Raw genomic sequence first — 26,803 nt, 5'->3', positions numbered from 1 at the left:
TGTCTACCCTGTTTCTGTTCTTGTTGAGCTCTCATTGACGCAGCTGATGCTCGTTGGGGCTGGCTGCATAAATACCTCCAGAGACCAGGGCGTGGCTGCTGGATTGTTCTTGTCCTTACTCCTTGTATCCCTTCCTCTGCCTTCTGTTTCCTCGCCTGAAGCCTTGCCTTGTCTTGCCGGTAACTCTCGCCTTGCCTGAAGTTCTCATCTCACCTTGCTTTGCCTGAAGCCTTGCCTTGTCTTGCTGGTAACTCTCGCCTCGTCTCGCCTGTAGTCTTGTTCTGGAGCCACCCTGTACCTAGCTCCCTTCCTGTCCCTTGCCTCCACCCAGGTAAGCCAGGCCGTCTTGCTGTTACCTGCAGTTGGTTCTGTCTCTTTCTGTCCCTTGCCTCCATCGGGTAAGCCAGGCCGTATTGCCATTACCTACGGTTGGCTCTGTCCCTTCCTAACCCTTGCCTCCATTGGGTAAGCCAGGCTGTCTTGCCGTTACCTGCGGTTGGTTCTGTCCCTTCCTATCCCTTGCCTCTGTCAGGTGGTGATCCGCGCCCCGGCCAGGAGTATCGCGCCCTGCCCAGGAGGAGCCTCTAGCCTCCAGCCTCCAGCCAAACCTCTAGCCTCCTGCCAAGCCTTGCCTCTGGTCTCTAGCCCCAAGCCTGAAGACTCCATCCTCCTGCCAAGCCTCAAGCCTGAAGACTCCAGCCTCCTGCCTAGTCTCAAGCCTGAAGACTCCATCCTCCTGCCAAGCCTCAAGCCTGAAAACTCCAGCCTCCTGCCAAGCCACAAGCCTGAAGACTCCAGCCTCCTGCCTAGCCTCAAGACTGAAAACTCCAGCCTCCTGCCAAGCCTTGCCTCAGGTCTCTAGCCTCTAGCCTCAAGACTGAAGACTCCAGCCTCCTGCCTCCTGCCAAGCTTCGCCTCAAGTCTCTGGCCTCTAGCCTCAAGCCTCAAGTCTCCAGCCTCCTGTCTCCTGCCAAGCCTTCTCTCAAGTCTCCTGCCTCCTGCCAAGCCTCAAGCCTTAAGACTCCAGCCTCCTGCCTGCCAGCCAAGCCTCGTCCTTGCCTAGTTCTGGGGTCCGAGCCAGAGGCAAGACCCAGGTACTGGGTCCTTGTCCAGTCTCTGGCTCGGAGTCCAAGCCCGGCCTCCTAGCTCTCTTGTCCAGTCCTGTTCCAGGTTCCCGGTTTTTGTGTCCATGTCCTTGCCCTCACCCTGTATCCTAGTCCTGTCCTTAGTACTTCAGTGTCTGTGTCTTGCACTTGGGTCCGTTCCCAGCCACCGCCTTATGACAGTAAGTGGTGATTGATATTCACTTCCGGGGCCGGCGGGGGGGGGGGGGCTCTTCTTTTCTGCCAGGTTCAGCATTCTAAACACAGCTGACACTTCTAGATATCAAAGTGTTGTTTTTGGGTAAGTTAAACTTCCAACCCATATTCTTTGTTTAGCTTTCTGTCATAAACAGGAGCCAATGTTAAGTTCCTAATATAAATGGCAAGTAATAATCAGTTTGAATTTAGGAGGATAGCTTAACAAACAGACTCTCTGTCTATGAAATGCAGGATGTTGCTTCATAGAACTTGAACGGGCTTCTCAAGAGCAGAAGTGCAAAACAATGAGTTATTCATCTGGGCTTGATTCAAACCAGACAAGCTGTCTAAGTTAACTAATTCATGGAAGTGTGCAGGCCTGATTGATAGTATCACATAGCATATCAAGTAGTTGGAAAGTCTGCATGCTCAAAGAGTCAGCTTTACTTGTGAGAATCTGGGAACGATGTCTCCAAGGAGCTTTTAGACTACTTGTGTAAAAAAGAGCATCTGAAAAAAGAAATCATACACATCTGAATCAGCACATAGGAGGTGACTCAATGTCAGAAAGAGGAAGGAGCCAATTATTGTCCTCAGGGGGAGGAAATCAGAGGTCCGTGAGCCAGTCATCATCAGGGAATCAGAGGTGGAGAGGGTCAGCAACTTTAAATTCCTTGTGGTATCATCTCAGAGGATCTGTCATGGGTCCAGCATGCAAGTGAAATGACATAGGAAGCATGGCAGCACCTCTACTTCCTTAGAAGTTTGCAAAGATTTGGCATGCTGTCTAAAACTTTGACAAATTTCTATAGATGTCTGGTGGATAGTGTATTGAGCGCCTGCATCACAGCCTCATATGGAAATGCCAATGCTCCTGAATGGAAAATCCTACAGTAAGAGGATTCGGCCTAGTCCATCACATATATAATAAATCCCTCCTCACCAGTGAGCCATCTACATGAAATGTTGTCGCAGGAAAGCAGGATCCATCATCAGGGACCCCCACAACCCAGGTCATGTTCTCTTCTCACTGCTGCCATCAGGAAGAAGGTACAGGAGCCTCAGGACTCACACCACCAGGTTCAAGAACAGTTATTATCCCTCAACCATCAGGCTCATGAACCAGAGGAAATAACTTCACTCAACTTCACTTGCCCCATCATTGGATTGTTCCCACAACTGATAGGTTCACTTTCAAGGACTCTACATCTCATGTCTCAATATTTATTGCTTACTTATTTATTATTATTATTATTTCTTTTCTGCTCCTATATCTTATGGCCTTATGGTCTTATGGTCTTTTACCACTTTTGTATTTGCACAGATTATTGTCTTACACATTGATTTTTTTTTGTCCATCCTGCTTGGTGCAGTCTTTAATTTTATTGTGCTTCTTGGGTTTTCTGCGTATGCCCACAAAAAGATGAGTCTTAGGGTTATATATGGTGACTTATACTATGTACTTTGATAATGAAGTAATTTGAACTTTGAACTTTGAAGTCGTAGAAAAACATTGAACATCTAGAGGGTGGTGCAGATTTACTAGAAATGGTTAAAGAACATCAAGAGGAATGGCAGAAAGACGGGGTGACTAAAATCCATTCATCTGCTTTTAATTCCTGTGATGGACGATTAGCTCATCTGAATTGATGGCATGTCTTTTTAGCTTATAGGAATTGATTCTGTGCTTTGGAAATCCTTCCTATGAAGAAATGGTTTGTAATTTGGAAATGGTTTTTAAGATAAAAATCCTCTGTGAGCTTTAAATGTATTTTAAGAGTTTTGTCTAGATTTACGCATGTATCACTAAAAATAAATGAATTGTTTAAACTATTTTGTTAGCTGGATTTTTCTCCTCCTGTAAGGAGAGGACATCCACTCAAATAATAGGTCTTCCCAGCTAAATTCAGTGTGGAGGATAAACGGGATGTACCATGGAGAGGATTCTGACAGGCTGCTTCACTATCTGCTATGGGGTGGGGGGGGGGTGCTACTGCACAGGACCAAAAGAAGCCTCAGAGGATTGTAAATTTAGTCAGCTCCATCTTGGGTACTAGCCTACAAAGTACCCAGGACATCTTCAAGGAGCGGTGTCTCAGAAAGGTAGCGTCCATTATTAAGGACCTCCAGCACCTTTTTCTCACTGTTACCGTTAGGTAGGAAGTACAGAAGCCTGAAGGCATACACTCAGCGAATCAGGAAGAACATCTTCCCCTCTGCCATCCGATTCCTAAATGGACATTGAACCCTTGGACACCACCTCACTTTATTCACTTTTTTAATATATAATATTTCTGGTTTTTTTGCATGAGTATTGAACTGTTGCTGCTAAGTTAATAAATTTCATGTCACATGCCAGTGACAATAAACCGTATTCTGATTCTGAAAGTGAACTGCTTTTTGAAGAGTAGGTAGTTGCAGTATAACCTCCCTTTGCTGAGTGTACCTATAGCTATCTATATATGAAGGTCTTTGTTTGAGTTCAGGGCTCAGCAAACCCAATATCCTCACAGTTTATTTTTGCAGACGTCTACCTTATAAGTTTGAAGATTACAGTCAGAGATTTTACCTTGTGGAAGTCAAGAAATTCACTTAAAATTCTGACATTTATAGTTTCAGATTCAAAAAAAAAATTTCCACGGACCCTAAAATGAACCAGAACTCTACAGCATCAAATATCGTACACTCACAAGACTGCAAATGCTAGGACGTGCAACAACAAGCATACTGCTGGAGGAACTCAGTGGCTTGGGCAGCATCTCGCTACTCTGCATTGGCTTCCTGTATTTTTAAAAATTGATCTTAAATTACTTTTACTTGTCTTTAAAGCTCTCAACAGTCTGGGCTGGAATACATCTTTTTTGTTTAAAATCCTGCTAAAGCTCTCAGGTCTTCTTCCACCAGTCTCTTAAATTTAAACAATCTCCCTCAAAACAAAAATTGGCAAGTCCGTTTTTTTTAAACTATGCTCATAAACTGTGGAACTCAATACCTAAAACTGCAGACTCAGTTGATACTTTTAAACACCAGCTCAAAACCTATTTATTTAATCGTGCTTTTAACTAATATATTTTTGTCCTTTATTTTAGTGTTTGTACTTCATCCCATTGTAAAGCACTATAAACTACATTATTTCTATGAAAAGTGCTCTGTAAGTATGTTATTGTTATTATTATTATTATTATTATTTGAGGAAGTAACGGGATAGTAAATATTTCAGGTTGAGAACCTGCACCACTCTAAGATAAAGAAATATAATATTTTTGTCCTTGCTTTGTTTCAAAATGATAACCAGGTGTAGTTTAATTAATAGAGCTGAAAATACATTGGCTCACCTGTGCAGAACATATTTCTGAATCAGCGAAAATGACAGAAATAGATACTGAGCTACATAACAGCTTCGTAACAGTAGAAATGACTGTGCAGACTATTTTCTAAATGGGGAGAAAATCCAAACATCTGAGAGGCAAAGGGACTTGGGAGTCCTTGTGCAGAACACCCTAAGGGTTAACTTGCAGGTAGAGTCAGTGGTGAGGAAGGCAACTAACAGGTTAGTGTTCATTTCAAGAGGTCTAGAATACAAAAGAAAGAATGTGATGCTGAGACTTTATAAGGCACTGGTGAGGCCTCACCTTGAGTATTGTAAACAGTTTTGGGCCCCTCATCTTAGAAATGATGTGTTGGCATTGGAGAGGGTCCATAGGAGATTCACAACGATGATTCCAGGTATGAAAGGGTTATTAAACGAGGAACAATTGATGGCTCTGGGTCTGTACTCGCTGGAATTCAGAAGGATGGGGGGACCTCACTGAAAACTTTCGAATGTTGAAAGGCCTGGACAGAGTAGATGTGGAAAGAATGTTTCCCTTGGTAGGAAAGTCTAGGACAAGAAGCACAGCCTCTGGATAGAGGGGCGCCCTTTCAAAACAGATGCAGAGAAATGTCTTTAGCCAAAGGGTGGTGAGTTTGTGGAATTTGTTGCCACATCCAGCTGTGGAGGCCAGGTTGTTAGGTGTATTTAAGGCAGAGATTGATAGATTCTTGATTGGACATGGCATCAAAGGTTACGGGGAGAAGGCTGGAGAGCTGGGTTGAGGAGGGAAAAAAAGGATCAGCCATGATTGAATAGTGGAGCAGACTCAAAGGCCCAAATGCCCTAATTCTTCTCCTATGTGTTATGGTCTTATTTATATACACCAGCCAGTTTCTTAATATCTTCATTGGTATTCACTAGCCAGTGTGTTAATCTCAAAAAGTACATGTCAAAATAAAACAAGACAAGCCATATTCATTAAGATTTATGTGCAATTTTACAGAAACCTCAGCTAAGGTAAATGCATAATTAACTACTGAAATGAGAAGTTGATGTCCAAAGTGCACTGTTGATACATGGCTGAAAAAGATTCAGCCACAGGAATTTTCAGGTTTGAGTGGTGAATAAATTATGAACTTGGCACAGAAACTTAAATCAAATCATTTCAGGACAATGATCATGAAAGATGCAGATTTGTAGTCTTATTCATTCATATTTTGGTTGTTGGGGATTTGTTTTAAAATTTTTGATTTTATCTGACCCTTTTAATAGGGTCTCTGTATACAATTTAATTACTGACAAATTCTTCACTCATTACGCTTCACTATCCTTTAATCTGATAACAAGAAAGATATTCACTTCCGCTTTTCACTCAGATCACTAATATCCTGTGAAGATGACTGAATTGTGTCTGATTTGTACTTTTTGACAGTGCACGAAGTATATGGAGAAAAACATATTTCCTGACTAATTGCAATGAACTTTGGGCCAGTATTTTTCTGAAATTAGTAAGTTTGAAATGCTGTAAGTGGGTGTTAATGTCTATGAACCTAAGGTAATGAGCACAAACAGAAACAGCCTTTCCTGATCACCACAGTCTATTCCAGCTGCTACCATCCGGGAAACGACACCACAGCATAAAAGCCAGGACCAACAGGCCCCGGGACAGTTTCTTCCACGAGGCCATCAGACTGATTAACTCACACTGATTTGAGTGTACTTCTATGTTACATTGACTGTTCTGCTTATTATAACTTATTATAAATTACTATGATTGCACATTGCACATTTAGACGGAGATGTAACATAAAGATTTTTACTCTTCATGTATGTGTAGGATGTAAGAAATAAAGTCAATTCAATTCGGTCAGCAGTATCTTGCTAACCTGAATAGTGGACAGGGATGCACACAGGTAGAAATGAAATGAACAAAGATAAAAGATGATGTAACACACAGAGCACATAGCTTGATCAATAAGTGGCTTAACTTTAAAATGCCACAATTCCTAGGATTGATTTGACTCATACTTCCTATAATTCACTCAGAAACCAGCTGAATGTTTACTTCTTTTAAAACATGATGGCTTATATTGAGTAATATTAAAGTGCCAGCCATATGGCCACATATGAGACAGTACATTAACTGATAAAGAAACATCCTGTAAAAGAAAGTTACATTTCTGTCAGTGCATTACCAACATGTACAGTAACTACAAGCCACAAGTATTTACCAGTTTATGGACAGACTGATCCATCCTCCTTAGAGGAATCCGAAATACTGGCAAATAGAATAGTGTGGTACATACGGATAATCCATCATATATTTAAATATATTCGGGCTATTGTCCATTTCAAATAATGAGTTGCATTAACTTCATGATTTATCATCATGGAACAAATTCTGCAGCTGTGAGTTAAAATTCCCATGGCATTTTTGCTTTTCAGGGCTATTTATTCCCCAGGGCCGACATGCATTTTCATCTCATGATTCCATCGCAATGTTTCTTTTGGAACTAAAAGTGCCATCAAATTATCATAAAAGTACACTGAATAACATTGTTAATTCAAGATTGTCAGATTTTCTTGCATTAAGTAACTGATGATTACATCCAAAGATGTGTTTGTATAACATCCTTATTAATGAACATTATCCCAAAACCAATACTATGGAGCTGTCAAATAAAATCGATATAGGGATAAATGGGATAAAGGTCAAAGAGGTATTGGAGGAGTGTTAATGGAGGAAAGAAAATAGAATGGCAGAATGGTTTAGAGAGAGAAGTTGTGGCCTTTGAATCTACAAACTTGAGAAATTAACTGTGTAAGAAAGAAATCAGGAGGGCTAAAAGAAGGCATAAGGTTGCCCTAGCAGACAAAGTGAAGGAGAATCCTAAGGGATTCTCCAGATATGGTAAAAGCAAACAGATTGCAAGAGACAAAATTGGTCCTCTGGAAGATGGGAATGGTAATCCATGTGTGGAGCTGAAACCGATAGGGGAGATCTTAAATAATTTTTTTTGTATCTGTATTTACTTAGGAGATAGACACAGATGTGAGGCAAAGTGACATCAACTTCATGGACCCTGTACAGATTACAGAGAGGAGGTGTTTGCTATCCTGAGGCAAATAAACCCCCACGGCCTCACAAGGTGTTCCCTCGGACCCTACAGGAGGCAAACGTAGAAACTGCCAGAGCCCTAGCAGAGATATTTAAATCATCCTTAGTAAAAGGAGAAATACCAGAGGATTGGAGGATAGCCAATTTTGTTTCACTGTTTAAGAAAGGCTCTAAATATAAACCAGGCAAGTGAGTCTGGCATTAGTTCTGGGAAAGTTATTAGAAGGTATTCTAAGAGACCGGATATATAATTATTTGGATAAACATGGACTAATTAAAGAATGTCAGCATGACTTCATAAGTGGTATTCTTCATCTGTGATAGATCACTATCAGGAAAGTTGATGAAGGCAAGGCAGTGGATGTTGCCTACATGGACTTTAGCAAAGCATTTGACAAGGTCCCTAATAGGAGGTCGGTCAGAAAGATTCAGTTGCTCAGCATTCAAGATGAGACAGTAAACTGGGTTAAACATTGGCTTTGTGGGAGAAGCCAAAGAGTGGTAGTAGATGGTTGCTTCTCTGACTGGAGGCCTGTGACTAGTGGAGTGCTGCGGGGATCGGTTCATGATCCTTTGTTATTTGTTATCTACATCAATGATATGGATGATAATGTGACCAACTGAATCAGCCAATTTGCAGATGACACCAAGATTGGGAATGAATTGGACAGTGAGGAAAGCTGTCATGGTTGCAGAGGGAACAGCATCAGCTGGAAAAATAGGCTGAAAATGGCAGATTTTAGTGGGAGGTTTTGCAATTTGCACCAACCTGGACTGGTGTTACACAGTGAATAGTAGGACATCGTGGAGTGTGGTAAAACAAAGGGATCTGGGAATACAGGTCCATAATTCATTTAAAGTGGTGTCACAGGTTGATAGGTTCATAAAGAAAGCTTTTGGCACATTGGCCTTCATAAATCAATGTATTGAGTACAGGAGATGGAATTTATGACGAAATTGTATAAGACATTGGTGATGCCTAATTTGGAGTATTATGTGCAGTTTTGGTCACCTACCTACAGGAAAGATGTAAACAAGGCAGAGAGAGTACAAAGAAAATTTACAAGGATGCTGCCTGGTCTGGAGGACCTGAGTTATAAGGGAAGATTGAATAGGTTATGACTGCATTCTTTAGAACGTAGAAGATTGAAGGGAGATTTGATAGAGGTATACAAAATTCTGAGGGGTATAGATAGGGTTTATACAAGCAGGTTATTCCGCTGATGTTGGGTGGGACTGCAACCAGAGCAAATGGGTTAAGGGTGAAAGGTGAAAAGTTTAAGGGGAACATGTGGGGAAACTTCTTCACTTAGATGGTCGTGAGAGTGTAGAATGAGTTGCCAGCACAGTGGTACACACAAGCTTGATTTCAACATTCAAGAGAAGTTTGGATAGGTACATGGATGGCAGGGGTATAGAGCGCTATGGTCCCAGTGCAAATTAATGAGAGTAGGCAGTTTAAATGGTTTTGGCATGGACTAGATGGGCAGTACTGTACTTTCATATGACTCTAAGACTATCAAGAGGCCAAAATCAGAGGAAGGCTTTAGGCTTGTATATATATATCTGCCAGGGTAAGCACATGGAGTGCCTTTAAACAGATAGGAGATCAACAAGCAGATGTATGATGCATGATCAGCACCATCTGTGAGGTACAGCACATGGAATCAAATTTTCAATGACTGTTAGACCTCTAGAGGCACAATGAAGAAGACACAATGGGTGTACATTGTGATTGCGAAGCCCAGAGCCAGCAAAATTTCTGGTCACCTCATTATAGGAAGGATATTGAAGTTTTGCAGAGCGTACAGAGAAGATTTACCAGGATACTGTCCAGATTACAGAACATGCCATATGAGAAAAGGTTGAGCAAGGTAACGTCTTTCTCGTTGAAGCGAAGGAGAATAAAAGGAAACTTGTTAAGTTGTATAAAATTATGAGAGGCAGAATCAGAATCAGAATCAAATTTAGTATTACTGGCATTTGTCATGAAATCTGTTGTTTTACAATAAGAAATATATTAAATATATATATAAATATAGAAAATAATTATATATAATAACCACATAACAATTACAACACGGAAACAGGCCATCTCGGCCCTTCTAGTCCGTGCCGAACTCTTACTCTCACCTAGTCCCACTGACCTGCACTCAGCCCATAACCCTCCATTCCTTTCCTGTCCATATACCTATCCAATTTTACTTTAAATGACCAATATCAAACCTGCCTCAACCACTTTGCTGGAAGCTCGTTCCACACAGCTACCACTCTCTGAGTAAAGAAGTTCCCCCTCATGTTACCCCTAAACTTTTGCCCTTTAACTCTCAACTCATGTCCTCTTGTTTGAATCTCCCCTACTCTCAATGGAAAAAGCCTATCCACATGAACTCTATCTATCCCTCTCATAATTTTAAATACCTCTATCAAGTCCCCACTCAACCTTTTATGTTCCAAAGTATGAAGACCCAACTTGATCAACCTTTCTCTGTAACTTAGGTGATGAATCCCAGGTAACATTCTAGTAAATCTTCTCTGTACTCTCTCAATTTTGTTGACATCTTTCCTATAATTCGGTGACCAGAACTGTACACAGTACTCCAAATTTGGCCTTACCAATGCCTTGTACAATTTCAACATTACCTCCCAACTCCTATACTCAATGCTTTGATTTATAAAAGCCAGCATACCAAAATCTTTCTTCACCACCCTATCCACATGAGATTCCACCTTCAGGGAACTATGCACTATTATTCCTAGATCCCTCTGTTCTACTGCATTCTTCAATGCCCTACCATTTACCATGTATGTCCTATTCTGATTAGTCCTACCAAAATGTAGCACCTCACATTTATCAGCATTAAACTCCATCTGCCATCTTTCAGCCCACTTTTCTAACTGGCCTAAATCTCTCTGCAAGCTTTGAAAACCTACTTTATTATCCACAATGCCACCTATCTTAGTATCATCTGCATACTTACTAATCCAATTTACTACCCCATCAGCCAGATCATTAATATATATGACAAACAACATTGGACCCAGTACAGATCCCTGAGACACACCACTAGTCACCAGCCTCCAATCTGACATACAGTTATCCACCACAACTCTCTGGCATCTCCCATCCAGTCACTGCTGAATCCACTTTACTACTTCAATATTAATACCTAATGATTGAACATTCCTAACTAACCTTTCATGTGGAACCTTGTCAAAGGCCTTACTGAAGTCCATATAGACAACATCCACCGCTTTACCCTCGTCAACTTTCCTAGTAACCTCTTCAAAAAATTCAATAAGGTTTGTCAAACATGACTTTCCACGCACAAATCCATGTTGACTGTTCCTAATCAGACCCTGTCTATCCAGATAATTATGTATATAATCTCTAAGAATACTTTCCATCAATTTACCCACCACTGACATCAAACTCACAGGCCGATAATTGCTAGGTTTACTTTTAGAACCCTTTTTAAACAATGGAACAACATGAGCAATATATCATTTATAATATAATATGTGTAATTATTATAATCACACACACACACACACATATACAGTGGATTCTGGTTAATCAGGCTATCAGTTAATTAGCGTTGCTGCTTATTTGGGACAACCTGTAAAGAACAAATATTAATCAAGTAAATAGCCAGGATTCCCTTCATTTGAGACACTATCCAGTATAATTGGGACAGAAGAATGTTGCTGAATAGGATTCCTGGGTGATAGTGTCCTTATGAGCTACCTTTCAGTGAGGTCAGTGTTCAAGATTTATAAAAGCAGAGCTTTGTGGTAGTTTCTCTGAGTTAAGGAGTAACCAATCAGTGAGTGGGATTCATTAGAAAGGGCCAATAAAAATCAGTGCAAGCGGAGGAGCCATACTATTGGCTGTACCAGTGTTTAGAGCAGTTTTCACTCATCAGGCTTAGGCGAGATCAGGCTTGGGTGAAGTAAAGTATGTGGTAAGTTTCTGTTTTTATTTGTTCATCCTTATCTTTTAGGGGCATAGGTAGCATGAATGGCTCCAGGGGCAGTGTCTTGTACTTTATGTGAGATGTGGGAAGTCCAGGAGACATCCAATCTCCTGAATAAACACACCTGTACCAGGTGCACCAAACTGCAACTCCTGAGAGAATATATTGAGGAACTGGAGCTGCAGCTCGATGACCTTCGACTCATATGGGAGAATGAGGAGATGATGGACAGGAGCTACAGGGTGGTAGTCACCCCTAGACTGCAGGAGACACATAACTGGGTGACTGGCAGGAGAAGGAAGGGAAGTGTCCAACCAGAGCAGAGTACAACTGTGACCATTCCCCTCAATAAGTATACTATTGAGATGGGGGGAGGCGACCTGCTGGGGGGAGCCACAGTGATCGGGTGTCTGGCACTGTGTCTGTTGCTGTGGCTCAGAAGAGCAGAAAGGTGAAGAGGAATTCAGTGTTGATACCACATTCCATAGTCAGAAGGGCAGAGATGAGATTCTGTGAGTGCAATGCAGACACCCAAATGGTATGTTAGCTCCCACATGGAAAATGTGAGGGATATTTCGGATTGGGTCCATGGCATTCTCAAGAGTGAGGGTGAGCAGCCAGAAGTCTTGGTACATATTGGCACCAATGACATAGATAAACAAGTTGAGGAGGTCCTGAAGAGATATTTTAGGCTGCTAGGTAGAAAGCTGAAAAACAGTACCTCCAGGTAGTAATCTCTGGATTGCTGCCTGTGCCACACACCAGTGCAAGTAAGAATAGGATGATTTGGCAGGTGAATGCACGTCTGAGGAAATGGTGCAGGGGGCAGAGGTTCAGATTTATAGATCATTGGGATCTCTTCTGGGGAAGGCAACATTTATGAAAGGAACAGGTTACAACTGAACCCAAGGGGGACCAATATCCTTGTGGGCAGGTTGGCTAGAATTGTTCAGGAGCTTTAAACTAATTTGGTAGGGGGATGGGAACTAGAGTGATAAGGATGAGGTAGTTGATTTACAAACAGAGGATATGTGTAGTGAACTTCCTAGAAAGGAAAAGCAGATGATAGGGCAAAATAGCAGTCAACAGGATGAGTTGTAATGCAAAAGGCAGACAAAATCAAAAGTAAATACAGGACTGAAGGTGTTATGTTTGAATGGACGCAGTATACGGAATAAGGTAGATGAACTTGTAGCACAGTTACAGAGTGGCATGTGTGATGTTATAGACATGATGGCTGAAAGAAGATTATAGCTGGGAGCTTAATGTCCAAGGATACTACACATTGTATCCAAAGGGAAGGGAGAGGGGGTGGCGTTGTTCTGTTGGTAAAATATGAAATCAAATCTGATATAGGGTTAGAAGGTATTGAATCATTACGCAAGGGTAAAATACCCTGATGGGATTTGTATACAGACCCCCAAACATTAGTAAGGATGTAGCCTACAAATTACAATGGGAAACAGAAAATGCATGCCAAAAGGGCAATGTTAGTATAGTCATGGGTGATTTCAATGTGCAGGTAGATTGGGAAAATTAGGTTTGTGCTGAATCCCAAGAGGGGGAATTTCTAGAATGCCTACAGATCGCTTTTCAGAGCAGTTTCTGGTTGAGCCCACTAAGGGATCAGCTATTCTGGACTGGGTGTTGTGCAACAAACCGGAATTGATTAGAGTGCTTAAGATAAAAGAACCCTTAGGGGAAAGTGATCATAATATGATCAAATTCTCCCTGAAATTTGGAAGGAGAAGCTAAAGTCAGATGTATCAGTATTACAGTGGAATAAAGGGAATTACAGAGACCTAAGAGAGTGGTTGTGTCATGGTCTGGTCCGTGAAGTCCGCATTCCAGTTCACGGTCCGGTCCGTGGACCCGGGACTCCGGGTCTTCCAGCTGTCCCTTGTTTGAGTTAATCATGGACACCTGATTCTCATCTTTGGGCTTGCAATATAAGTAGCCTTGGGATTGATTGTGGACTGCTGGTTTGTCTTGTTAACCCCCTTGGAGCAACCTACTGCTGGAAGGCTAGTGGCACTATTTGTGATCTCTAGGCCTGGTTGGAGGACCACTGCTTCATGGAGCCTTGTTGCCACTTGCTGGAGTAGTCTGTGGTGTGGATTTGGCTGTTTCCCAGGCCAGCTGAGTGGCTGCTGGCCACTCTGAGCTAGGTAGGGATCTAGCTGTTTCTGTAGCCAGCTGAGGTTGCTGGCTGAACTGAGACTCGGAGCTTCCCTGGAGCAGAGAGGGAACTGTCTGTTCTTTGGTGTTTGTCTCTTCTTGTCCTTGCCTCTGTGGGGTAAGCCAGGCTGTTTTGCTGTTGCTCTTCGGGGGGGGGGGGGGGGTCCTGTCTTGTCTGGTCCTTGCCTCTGTGGGGTAAGTCCAGCTGTTCTGCTGTTACCTGATGGAGAGACCTGTCCCACCTTGGTGGGGAGATGAAGTTGAGTCCTGGCTTGTCTTAGGATAAGTCCCGGCTCTATGTCTATGTTTGGTCCTGTCTCATGTTAGTGTCATGTTAAAGATGAGTCCTGGCTTGTCGAAGGATAAATCCTAGCTCTATGTTGATGTTCAGTTCCCAGCCTGTCTGAGGGTCCCCAGACCCCAGCCTGTCTGAGGGTCCCCAGACCCCAGCCTGTCTGAGGGTCCCCAGACCCCAGCCTGTCTGAGGGTCCCCAGACCCCAGCCTGTCTGAGGGTCCCCAGACCCCAGCCTGTCTGAGGGTCCCCAGACCCCAGCCTCAAGCCATGTCATGTCCTTGCCTGGTTCTGGTGTCCAAGCCCGAGGCAAGACCATGGTTCTGGGTCCTTGTCCAGTCTCAGGCTCGGAGTCGAAGCCTTGCCTCCTAGTCCATGGTTCCTAGTCCTGGTCCTGCTTTCCCTAGCCCAAGTCTGCGTTCTTGTCCCTGCTCCTGGTCTGAATCCTGTCACATCCCCACTCTAGTCAAGTCCTGTTCCTTGTACTTCAGTTTCTGTGTCTTGCATTTGGGTCTGTTCCCAGCACCCCATGTGACAAGTTGGCCAGAATTCACTGGAAAAGAACACTGGCAGGGATGATGGCAGAGCAGCAATGACTGGCATTTCTGGAAGCAATGCATATGCAGCCCTCCTGATAAATGTCCCTGATGTATGGTAAGGAGACACCTATGCTCCTCTCAGCCGTTTTCACAGACCTTCCAGTCCAATGCTCGGCTGCTCCCATACAAAATGGAGATGCAACTTGTCAGAACACTCTCAATAGTGCTCCTGTAAAATGCAGTTAAGATTGGGAAGGGGAGCCTTACTTGTCTCACTCATCTTAGGAAGTGGAGGTGCTGCTGTGTCTTCTTGTTCAGGGAGGTAATATTAGGAACCAGGTGAGGTCATCCGTAATGTGAACTCCCAGAAAATGTGTGCACATATCTCTTATGGAGAAGCCATGTATTTGCAGAGGACAATGGTTCATCTGCACCTTTCTGAAGTCCACAATGATATAATTTGTCTTCTCTACATTCAGGCTTAGGTTGTTCTTCTCACAGCAATCCACTGGCCACTCCACTTCCTCTCTCTATTCGGTCTCGTCATCATTCTTGATGAGGCCAACTTGTTACACATGTTACACGCAAACTTGATGACAGAGTTTGAGCTGGATCCTGCAACACAGTCTTGCTTCAGCAGTGTGAACAACAGCAGACTGAGCATGCAGACTTGGGGAGTAACATTGCTCAGTGTAATGGGACTAGAGATGTTGCTGTCCACATGGACTGCCGCGGACTTACTGTTAAGAAGTCCCATATCTAGTTGCAAAGGTAGGTGTTGAGAAACAGCAAAAGCAGTTTCCCCACTAGATGCTGCTGAATGGCAAACTGGTCTATAAACAGCATTCTTGTATATAAGACCCCATTTTACAGGTGGGACAGGACAGAGTGGAGGACAGAGGCTATTGCATCATCAGTGGATCAATTTGAGTGATAAAAAACAAACTGGAAAGGGTCCAATGTTGCCTGGAGGAAGGTTTTATTGTGCTCCATTGTTTGAGGAACAGCTTCTGTCCCTCTGTCATCATATTTCTGAATGGTCCACGAACCCTTTTGCTCTCTTTTTACATTATTTTTTTATATCTCTTGTTGTAACTTACAGTAATGCCTATTGTCTTGTTGTACTACTGCTGCAAAACAACAAATTTCATGACAACTTCAAAATCCCAAAAGGGATTCAATTCCCTCAATAATTAAGTCATTGTTCACAAGGGGTGCATTCAAACAAGTCAACAGAAAGTGTGAAGCTCGGAAACTTACAGGATTTTTATTTCTTTTACAGAAAGTATTGTGGCAACTTAGAGTGAATGAAATATGTGACCTCCGCACTGAGCAAGAAGTGGCAACTTGCCTGGCTGGTATGTTTCATTACTAAGGTAGACATCTGTCCACTGAGGCATCGAGACTGTTCTTTTGGTTTCTTCCAATCAAAGGGAAAAAAAAACAAACCTCAAGGGTAAAACTTAAAACAGAATAAAGTTACTTTATGGAACAGAATTAAGTGTAACATATGGCTTAACATATGAGGAACATTTGTCTGCTCTTGGATTGTATTCCTTGGAGTTTAGAAGAATGAGGGGAGACCTCATAGAAACATTTCGAATGTTAAAAGGCATGGACAGAGTGGATGTGGCAAAGTTGTTTCCCATGATGGGGGAGTCTAGTACGAGAGGGCATGACTTCAGGATTGAAGGACACCCATTCAGAACAGAAATGCGAAGAAATTTTTTAGTCAGGGTGGTGAATCTATGGAATTTGTTGCCACGTGCAGCAGTGGAGGCCAAGTCATTGGGTGTATTTAAGGCAGAGATTGATAGATATCTGAGTAGCCAGGGCATCAAAGGTTATGGTGAGAAGGTGGGGGAGTGGGACTAAATAGGAGAATGGATCAGCTCATGATAAAATGATGGAGCAGACTCGATGGGCCGAATGGCCTACTTCTGCTCCTTTGTCTTATGGTCTTATGGTAATCATAAATAGGGTAATTGTTCAAGTTGACATGCATCAAATAATTACATTTGTTGCCTCTGATCTGTCAAAAATAAATGGATTAGTGACATTTCTCCCAAGTTGTGGACTAACTCAGAAAATAACTCATTCTCTATCAAAGGCTAATATGTCAATTGTTCATTCATAAATTATACATTCTCATTCATCTTTTCATAAAACTCTACGATGAGACTAAGTGCAGCAATGTGCGCTTCTCTATCAATCGAAGTTGGTGCGGAGACATGACTGTTGTCAAGCGGATTTGTACAGCTTTTATTGAAGCTGTATTCCTCAATTACAAACTCTTATATTGTCCTTGAGTACGTACTTCTGCCATTTTGTCCAGTGTCTAAAGTCTGCAAGGCACTATAAGTGTTTACTGATCTGGTTACAAAGGCTGAAAAAGACTATTCATACTCTGTTGTTATTATTATAGGTGATATTAATCAAGGTAACTTAAAACAGGAACTTCCCTCTTTTCCCATACACATTAAATGTGCTGCAAGAGAGGGTAACATTCTGCACCATTGCTGCAGCTCGATCAAAAATGCCTATCATGCCATATCCACTTGATGTTCTGACCATGCTAAGATGCAGTTCATCCCTGCATGCAGGCAAAATTTGCAAACAGTAAAGCCTACTAAAAGTTGTAAGAATATGGTCTGATAAAGCCACTGATATGCTAAGAGACTGCTTTGATTCCACTGACAGGAATATTTTTAAAACTAGCACTAACAGCATTGATGGATACACTGACAGAGTTACCTCCTATATTAGCTTTTGTGAAGATGCCTGCATCCCCACTAAAATAATCACAGGCTTCAGCAATAGCAAACCCTTGTTCAACGCTGTGCCTGGAGCAGAAGGACTACAGAAGTGGAGATAAAGGGCAGTTCAAAAAGGTCATCTGAGCTGCCAAATACCAATATTTAGTCAAAATGGATAAACAGTTTTCTGCCAAAAGCTGTTCTTCAGTTTGGAAAAACCTGTAATCTTTTAGCAACTACAAAAAGATCTTAAGACCATAAGATATACCCAGGTTTTCTGCATTGTGGATACAGATGTGGAATATAGACTTTCTTTAATCTTATAGTTTTTTTAAAATATGTCTTTCAGCTAATCTTTCTCCTATTTGTGTGTATAGTGGAGAGGAATTTGGGGGTTGATGTGCCTGTTCCAGTTTTGTTTGTTTTTTGTGTGGAGGAGGATGATTTGGGGGGGATTGATGATTGTGTTGGCATCCTTTCATGGTTTCATGGCTATCTGTAGGGAAAGAAATTCAGAGTTGTATACTTTGATAATAAATGTACCTTTGGGTATGCTCTGCCATTCCATCACAATTGATTTATTATCCTTCTCAACACCATTCTCCTGCCTTCTCCCCATAACCTTTGATGCCCTGATTAATCAATAGCCTATCACCCTCTGCTTTAAAACATACTTCACCTCCACAGCCATCTATAGCAATAAATTTCACAGATTCACCACCCTCTGACTAAAGAAATTCCTCCTTCTCTCTGTTCTATAAAGCCGTTCCTCTATTCTGAGGCTACGACTGCTCCACTGTAGGAAAGGGCCTCTCCACATCCACTCTGTCTAGGCCTTTCAATATTTGATAGGTTTCAATAAGATCCCCTATTTCTAAACTCTAGCAAGTACAGGCCCAATACCATCAAGTGCTCATCAAATGTTAACCCTCTTGATCGCTGAATCATTCTCATGAACCTCTTCTGGGCTCTCTCCAATGCCAGCACATCTTTTCTTTGATAGGGAGATCAAAACTGCTCACAGTACTCCAAGTGCAGCCTCAACAATGCCTTACATCCGTGCTTTTATATTCTGGTTCTTTCAAAATATATTTGCCTTCCTTACCATGACTACAGAGGGGCAGAATGAAGTCAAGATGGTGCTAAATGGTGACTGCTATGCTTGTATCTTCGGAAGCCAGCTCTATTTCTATTTTTGAATTTATTTTGGTCTTCAAGGTTCTTTTGAAGACCCTGACCTTGAGTTAAACTCTGACTTCAGTACTTTGCAGGAATAGGACCCACTCTCAGGGCCTCACGACCGGCCACTTTTTCATATATCTCAAGGATGCCGAGCATGCCTCAGGATTCCAGATTTTCATGGCCTTGGAGACGTGCTGATTCTAGGCCGGTGCCCCTGACTGAAGCGTTGCTGGAGAACACGGAACATCGGGAGCAGTGGGTTAGCTGCCGGGGATTGTCTGTCCGGAGAGCTGCGCCTTTCTGGTGCCAACTCTCTGGCACAGAGCTCGGAAAAAGCAATGCAACAGACTTTTAACATTGTAAATCAGTGAAGTTGTTTGTTATGAAATGGGGATACCTCTTTTTCCCTTGTTAGGGAGAAAGAGTCTGTGGTATGTCGAATTGCCAGGTGAATGAGTAGTCTTTGGGGTACCGCAAGTCTGTCTTTACTGATGCTTTGTTGCACGCTTCAGTGCTCAGTAGGGGGCACTGATGCTTTTTGCTGGTGGGGGTGGGGGGGGACATTGCTTTGCTGCTGTTTGTGCATGGGAGGAGGAAGCTGAGGGGGTCTTTGGGGTTTTAACATTTAACTGCCATTCATTCTTTGGGGCACTCTGTTTTTGTGGATGTTTACGAAGAAAAAGAATTTCAGGATGTATATTGTATACATTTCTCTAACATTAAATGTATCTATTGAATCAACAGAATTCAACCTCAATTTAACCTTCAGTGAATCCTACACAAGGACTCTCAAGTCACTTTGCACCTCTGATTTTTAAATTTTCTCCCTGTTTAGAAACTAGTCTGTCTTTATTCCTTCCCTACGCTATATTCCTTCAGCTATTTCTTTGCCCATTCTCCTAAAAGAATGCACCCTAAGCTCCGATAGCCTTCTCCCAAACCAGTGAAATGAGTTCTACTGCAGCTTTGACTCACAGATCCACTTCAAAGACACCCTCTCATGTCCATTCAGCCAGATGATCACCAATGCCCCACACTCTCCATTGTCAAGGAAGAGGGCGCTGTTCAGGAAGCAAAATAGCAAGAAGGCTGCTGGCCTTGACTCTGTCTCCCCACTGTCCTTCAACACTGCTCTAAGCAGGAGTCTATAGTCTTTACAGACATTTTAAATCAGTCTCTTAAGCTATGCATTGTACCAATGTGTTTCAAGAAGTCTGTTATTATTCCAGTCTCCAAAAATCAAAGATCACTGGACTCAATAACTACAGGGCTGGTACACTTGCATCAGTCATAAGATAAATTTTGAGAGGCCAGTCATTTTATTTCTTAAATCCATAACTCAAAATTTTCTAGATCCACTGCAATTCACCACAGAGCTGTAAATGATGCAGATAACATTGGTCTGGACTTTATACAACAGCACTTAAATGTCCTGTCACATGTGTCAGGCTTCTCTTTATAGATTGCAGTTCATACTTCAATAGTGTCACCCTTGAGCTTCTCCAAGCTTAACATAACAGGTCCCATCCGAAGGTGGATCACAAAACTTTCTCTCTGACAGGAGGCAATATGGGAGACTAGGCAAGCATATCTCCACATCCCACTCAGTCAGCACCGGTGCATCACTGGAGTGTGCTCTCTCCCCTTTCCTATTTTCTCCATACACCAATGACTGTGTTTCCAGTGATCATCATTAAAACTGAGAAAGTTTTTGGATAACACCACTATCGCGAGGGAGGGTAGTGACCTACCCATTCACTTCTGTTCAGAACGTGGATAGAATGTGTTAAGCTCCTCGGGTAGGGGTGTGCTGTTGTCAGCAATGCTACCTGACTTCAATTTGGACCCTGTTATTGTATGTAAGCTGTGCCACAGCTGACAGGTCAACTGGGGTTCGATTTTGGTCTGGTACTGTCTCTGAGCATCTCTGATTGCTTTATGGAGGTCACCACTTAAGCAAAGGCTATGTTTCATTTGATTATGTGGAAGGTTTGCTAACAAAAGTTTGGAAGAAGCTTACATTGATGCTGATTATAACACATTTGTACCTTACAAAAATGTTAGAAGGCAGTAGTATACTGTATGTGTTAAAGATTCATGGAAAGAATGATTCCCTGAACAATTTCCTTAATTCCCTCAGCAAATGGCAGTACAGGAAATACTGAAGATGAAGCCTGAATAAATTTCACCTTCTGCAGCAAAGAGTTGTCTCACACACTTTCTTCTAAGTTTTTTCTTGCTCCATTTGGAGACTTTGCTCTTTTACAGCCTCCATGACATTAGTTCTTTTTTTAGAAAGCTGCAGGCACCATCACACCTGAAAACTCACACCAGGCCACTCCAAGCATCTGAAGTGTGATTCGAGTGCCTGTGGTGTGTATGGTAGCAACTCTGACAGAAGCATGCATATTGTTTATATAAAAATAACAAGGGATTATGCAGATGCTGGAAATCCAGAGTAACACATGCAAAATGCTGAAGGGACTCAGTAGGTCAAGCATTATCTATGGAAATGAATAAACAGATGACATTTCAAGCAAAGACCCTTCATCAGAACTGGAAAGAAAAGAAAGAAGCCAGTGTTTAGTCTGTTCTCCTATAGAATTTCCTTGTGTCCCCAGAAGAAGTTGATATTCACGCTACCAAGTTGGAGACTACCTAGATGGAATATGAGATGTTGCTCCTCCACTCTGAGAGTGGCTTCATCATAGAAAAAGAGAAGAGCCATGGACCAACACGCCGGAATGGGAATGGGGATAGAAATTAAAATGGCTGACCTCTGGGAAATTCCACTTTTGCTGGATGGAGCAGAGGTGCTCGACAAAGCAGTCCCTTAATTTCAGTCTACATTAATGCAGAGGAAGCCATATTAGGAGAACCAAATACAACAGAAAACACCAACAGGGTTTGCAGATGATGTGTTGCCTCACCTCAAAAGATTGTTTGGGGCCCTGAATTGAGGTAAGGGAGGAGGTGAATGGGCAGATGTAGCATTTCTGTCACCTGCAGGGATATGTGCCAGGAGGGAGATCAGTGGGGCAGGACAAATTGACAAGGAAATCATGGAGGGAGTGATCCCTACAGAAACTGGAGAGTGGGGGAAGGTAAAGGCGTCTTTGGCGGTAGGACTCCATTGAAGAAGATGAAAGTTGTGGAGTATGATTTGTTGGATGCAGAGGCTCATGGGGTGGTAGGCCAGGACAAGAGGAACTCTATCAGCAAGATGGCACCGATGAATCATGGCGATGTTCTGCGGGCTACATACAAAACTACTAAATATCCCTCTCTTGAATCACTCTCAGTGAAATATGCAGTGTGTAATTTCCCTTTAATCAATGTAGTTTTGAACTGACTTAATGACAGCATCCTTCAGGAGGTTGAATCTGTGGAAGGCATTCAGCCCAGGAAGGGTACCAGGCCAACTACTAAAGACCTGTGCTGATCAACTGGCTGGAGTGTTCACTGAGATCTTTAACCTCTCACTTTGGTAGTCTGAGGTACCCATGTAATTCAAGCAGGCCTAAGAAGACAATGACTATCATCTAGTAGCACCAACATCCACAGTGAAGAAGTGCTTTGAGAGGTTGGTGATGAAACATATCAATTCCTGTCTGAGAAGCGACTTGGACCTGCTGCACTTTGCGTACAGGCAGAACAGGTCCACAGCAGATGCCATTTCACTGGCTCTTCACTCCACACTGGGGTATCTAGACATGCATACATTAGGATGCTCTTTAGCTACTACAGCTCAACATTCAGTACTATCATCCCCTCTAAACTAGTCAATAAACATCAAGATCTAGGCCTCAATACCTCCTTGTGCAACTGGATCTGCAATTTCCTCACTTACAGACCCTAGTCAGTTCAGATTGGAAAATACATCTGCTCCACAATCTCCATTAGTACAAATGCACCACAGCACATCACAGGCAGTTGTGAGCTTAGATCTCCGCTCTACTCACTTTACAGTTCTGACTGTGTGGCTAAGCACAGGCCCAATGCTATATTTAAAGTTTGCTGATGGCATCACTGTCGTCTGAATCAAAAGTGGTAATGAATCAGCATGTAGGAGTGAGATTGAAAATCTGGCTAAGTGGTACCACAACAACAACCTCACACTCAATGTCAGCAAGATCAAGGAGCTTATTAATGACTTCAGCAGGAGAAACTAGAGGTCTAGGAGCTATTCTGCATCAGGAGTTTGAAGGCGGAGAAGTTCAGTCACGTTAAATTCCACGAAAGTGCCATTACAAAGTAAGCATAGCAGCACCTCTATTCTCTTAGATGTTTGCAAAGATTTGGCATATGATCTAAAACATTGACAAACTTCAATAGATGTCTGGTGGATAATATATTGACTAGCCACATCACCGCCTCGTATGCAGATACCTGAATGGAAAGTCCTACAATAAGTAGATGATTCATCCCAGTCCATCACCGGTAAAGCCCTCCCTACCATTGAGCACATCTACACAGAGCGTTGTCACAGGAAAACAGCATCCATCATCAGGGACTCCCACCACTATACTCTCGCTGCTGCCATCAGAAAGATGTTACAGGAGCCTTAAGACCCCCACCACTAGGTTCAGAAACAGTTATTACCCCTCAACCATCAGGCTCTTGAACCAGAGGTGTTAACTTCCCTCAACTTCACTTGTCACATCTCTGAACTGTTCCCATAACCTATGGCCTCACTTTCAAGGATGCTTCATCTCATGTTCTTGATATTTGTTGTTTGTTTATTATTATTATTTCTTTCCTTTTGTATTTGCTCAGTCTTTTGCACATTGGCTGTCCATCTGCTTTGTTGGATATGGTCTTTCTTTAATTCTATTATGGTTATTAGACTTATTGAGTATGCCCACAATAATTCAAATCACAGCGCTATATATGGTGACATATACTGTATGTACTTTGATAATAAATTTACTTTGAGCTTTGAAGTTAGAGCTATCAATTTTAAGGCGGCAGGAAGATAGGGTGAGCTCAGATGCCCAGGAAATGGAGGAGATGTGGATGAGGGCAGTATCAATGGTGGAGAGAGGGAAACTCCATTCTTTGAAGAAGAAGGACATCTCTGATGGCCTGGAAAAGAAAGCCTCATCCTGGGAAAAGATGCAGTGGAAACAAAAGAACTGAGAAAGGCAAGAGTATTTTTAAGGAGAGATATAGACAAGATAGCAGTGGGAATTGATAGGTTTTTAAAAGGCGTAAGTAGACAGTTTGTCTCCAGGGATAGAGACAGGGAGATTGAGAAAGGAGAGAGATATGTCAGAAATGAACCGTGAATTTAAAGGAAGAAGTTGACGACATTTATGTGCTTAGCATGGGTGCCTGAAATGGCACCAATGCAGTCACCAATGTAGCACTGGAAGAGTTGGAGAGCATTACCGGGAAGACTTGGAACATGGACGGTTCTATGAAACCAACAAATGTTAGGTGCAGCTGGGGCGCATAGAAGTGCCTACGGCTACCCTTGGAGTTTAGAGAAAGTCAGAAGAGCCGAAGGAGAAATTGTTGAGGGTTAGGACCAGTTCTTCCAGATGGAGGAGAGCGGTGCTGGAGAGAAACAGGTTGGGTCTTTAGTTGAGAAAGAAGCAAAAAGCTTTAAGGCCTTCTTGGTGAGAGATAAAAGTGTACAAGGACTGGATAACCATTGTGAAAGTAAGGTAATTAGGACCAGGGAATTGAAAATTGAGGACACCAAGGGCAATCAACGTGTCGTGGATGTTAGCGGGATGGTATTCACTTTCTTTCATTCTTTTAATGCTACTGAGTGATCAATAACCACAGCTTTAATCTCCAGAGCCTTTAAATAGGTTTTCCTGCATTGAGTAATAGCATCATTATAAACTTCCTTAAATAGAAGGTATTATAAAAGACACTAGGAAAGAACATTAGCAGAGCATTAATGACTGTAAATATGTTGTGTGATGAAAAAACTTTTCAAAACATGTTGGTAGAGGTGTTCCATTATGGAGCACAAGCACTTTGTTTTTTTAATCATTCTCTGCATTTTAAGGGCTCCTGCCACTCTGAAATTATAGTCCTTTAATTCTGCTGATGAATAATTATTATCAAGCAGATAAGTCTTGGGAAGCAGGAGCACAAGTAGGGTCACATCACTCAAGCATGTGATAAGGGGCACTACCTTCAAGGGTGCTATACAAAGGGAGCTTAAGTTCAGCAGCTCATGGATTGAAATGGTGATATAAGTTCGCCATACCTGAACACTCTTGCAGTGCTTTGGTAGTCCGGAGCACTGGAAAGTCCATAATAGCAGTGATTTTTGACGGCAGAGGTGTCACACCTTTTGTGGAACTGCAACAGTTGAGAAAGTCAATAGTAGACAAATGGGGTTAATAATTAGTCCATGTTAACTTAAGTGCTTAAAAAGTGTGCGAAGATGAGTTAAGCATTCGGCTTTGGATGGACTGGTGACAAGTACGGGATGAAGAGAAGATGGCGACGCAATGCATCGCGCGCGGCCTCTCCAGTGATGAATATCTGTAATCTGTCAAGTAGGGGACCGTGCACAATTCTGATTTGATGGAGGCAGATGTGAGAGCACGGAGGAACATCTGGTGAAGCTTCTGAAATGCCTGCTTCACTGCCACTGCTACTATATGATCCGAAATCTCTGGAGGGGAAGGCCCTGAATCCTCAGCTTTGCCTGTTGCTTGACGGCCAGGGCCGGGGTCGAAGCGCTCGGCGGAGATGGTGCTCGGTGTCGGAGGGCTGGTCGGAGGCTCGAAGTTTTCAAGTTTTCAGACGGACTCGGAGTCGGACTGTGGTCGGGTGCTTCCAGGATGCTGCATCGGCAAGTTTGAGGCACTGGAAGCTCATGGCAGGGAGAGTTTCTCCCTTCTACCGTCTGCGTGAGATGACGAGGCTATCAGGACTTTGAGACTTTTTTTTTACTGTGCCCATGTTCGGTTCTTATCAAATTACGGTATTTCTTTGCACTGTTGTAACTATATGTTATAATTATGTGGTTTTTGTCAGTTTTAGTCTTGGTCTGTCCTGTGTTTCTGTGATATCATACCAGAGGAACATTGTATCATTTTTTTAATGCATGCATTTCTAAATGACAGTAAACGAGGACTGAGTGTCCTCATAATCTGATCATCTAATCCAGATGAGCAAAAAGAAAATTTTATTCTTTTAACGTGGAGTCCATTAGTCACTTAAACGTCTATGCTGCATTTTTCACCCCAAAAGTCTTAAACAGAAACTCAAGTAGGTCAAATGGGTTATAACAGCAGTTTTGGGAACATCCTCAATGCACACAAGCATCTTTGGTACACGGGCAACCTGCAGCAAGTAGCAGTCTAGCAATTTTAGCCATGACAAAGTCCATGCGTAGCATTGGCCACTGAAGCAGAGCATCACACGTCATGTCCCATAAGATGACCCTGGCATCTACGGTGTTCACAGACCTCCGATGTCTCAATGCACTGGCACTTCAACTTCATGGTGGTCAGCACATCTTGGCATTCATGCCACAGCATGTACAAACATCGACCCAGCATTGTCTAGTCCAGAGTCATGGGTGTGAGTATGCTGAAGGCTCTGCTGACAGGACTTATTGAGACAGGGAAAGGAGGTGGAATGATACACCTCTGCCAGGCTGGGTGTAGACTACTGGCCATTTTAGCAAGCTCCCTGTAGTCCTTCTCAGTGTACTTGCAAGGGCTGTATGAAATAGATCAGGTGTTTGTTGCATAAAGAGTTCTTTAAAAATAAAACAAGAGTGGTGATTGCCCACGAGAGCTACCACGTGGTCCATTCGTTCTAAAGGTCTTGTGTCACCCAGGCCAGGCAAGGAGAGCAACATTTTGGCATGCTCTGACCAGAAGTCTATAATAGGTGAGTTTTCATAGAGACATGTTTATCACTTGCAGGCAGGTCTTCTCGTAGACTCGCCACTCTGGCAGCAGTGGAACTACCTAGCGATGCTACAACATTGTAAAATTTGGTATTGTCTGCGCTGATTTCTCGCAGTGCGAGCTGGGCTTCCACCTGTGCCAACACACGCTCCCAAAACTCCAGCAGCTTCAAAGCAACTACGTTGGCTGACATATCATTAATTAACTCCGGAATCATCCAAAAGCATCAGGGTCACCAATGTAGGGCTTTGTGAATA

Source organism: Mobula hypostoma, chromosome 7, assembly GCF_963921235.1.
Source record: "Mobula hypostoma chromosome 7, sMobHyp1.1, whole genome shotgun sequence".
Taxonomy (NCBI): domain Eukaryota; kingdom Metazoa; phylum Chordata; class Chondrichthyes; order Myliobatiformes; family Myliobatidae; genus Mobula; species Mobula hypostoma.
The sequence above is the reverse complement of the archived record's forward strand: the minus strand, read 5'-3'. Positions refer to the sequence as shown.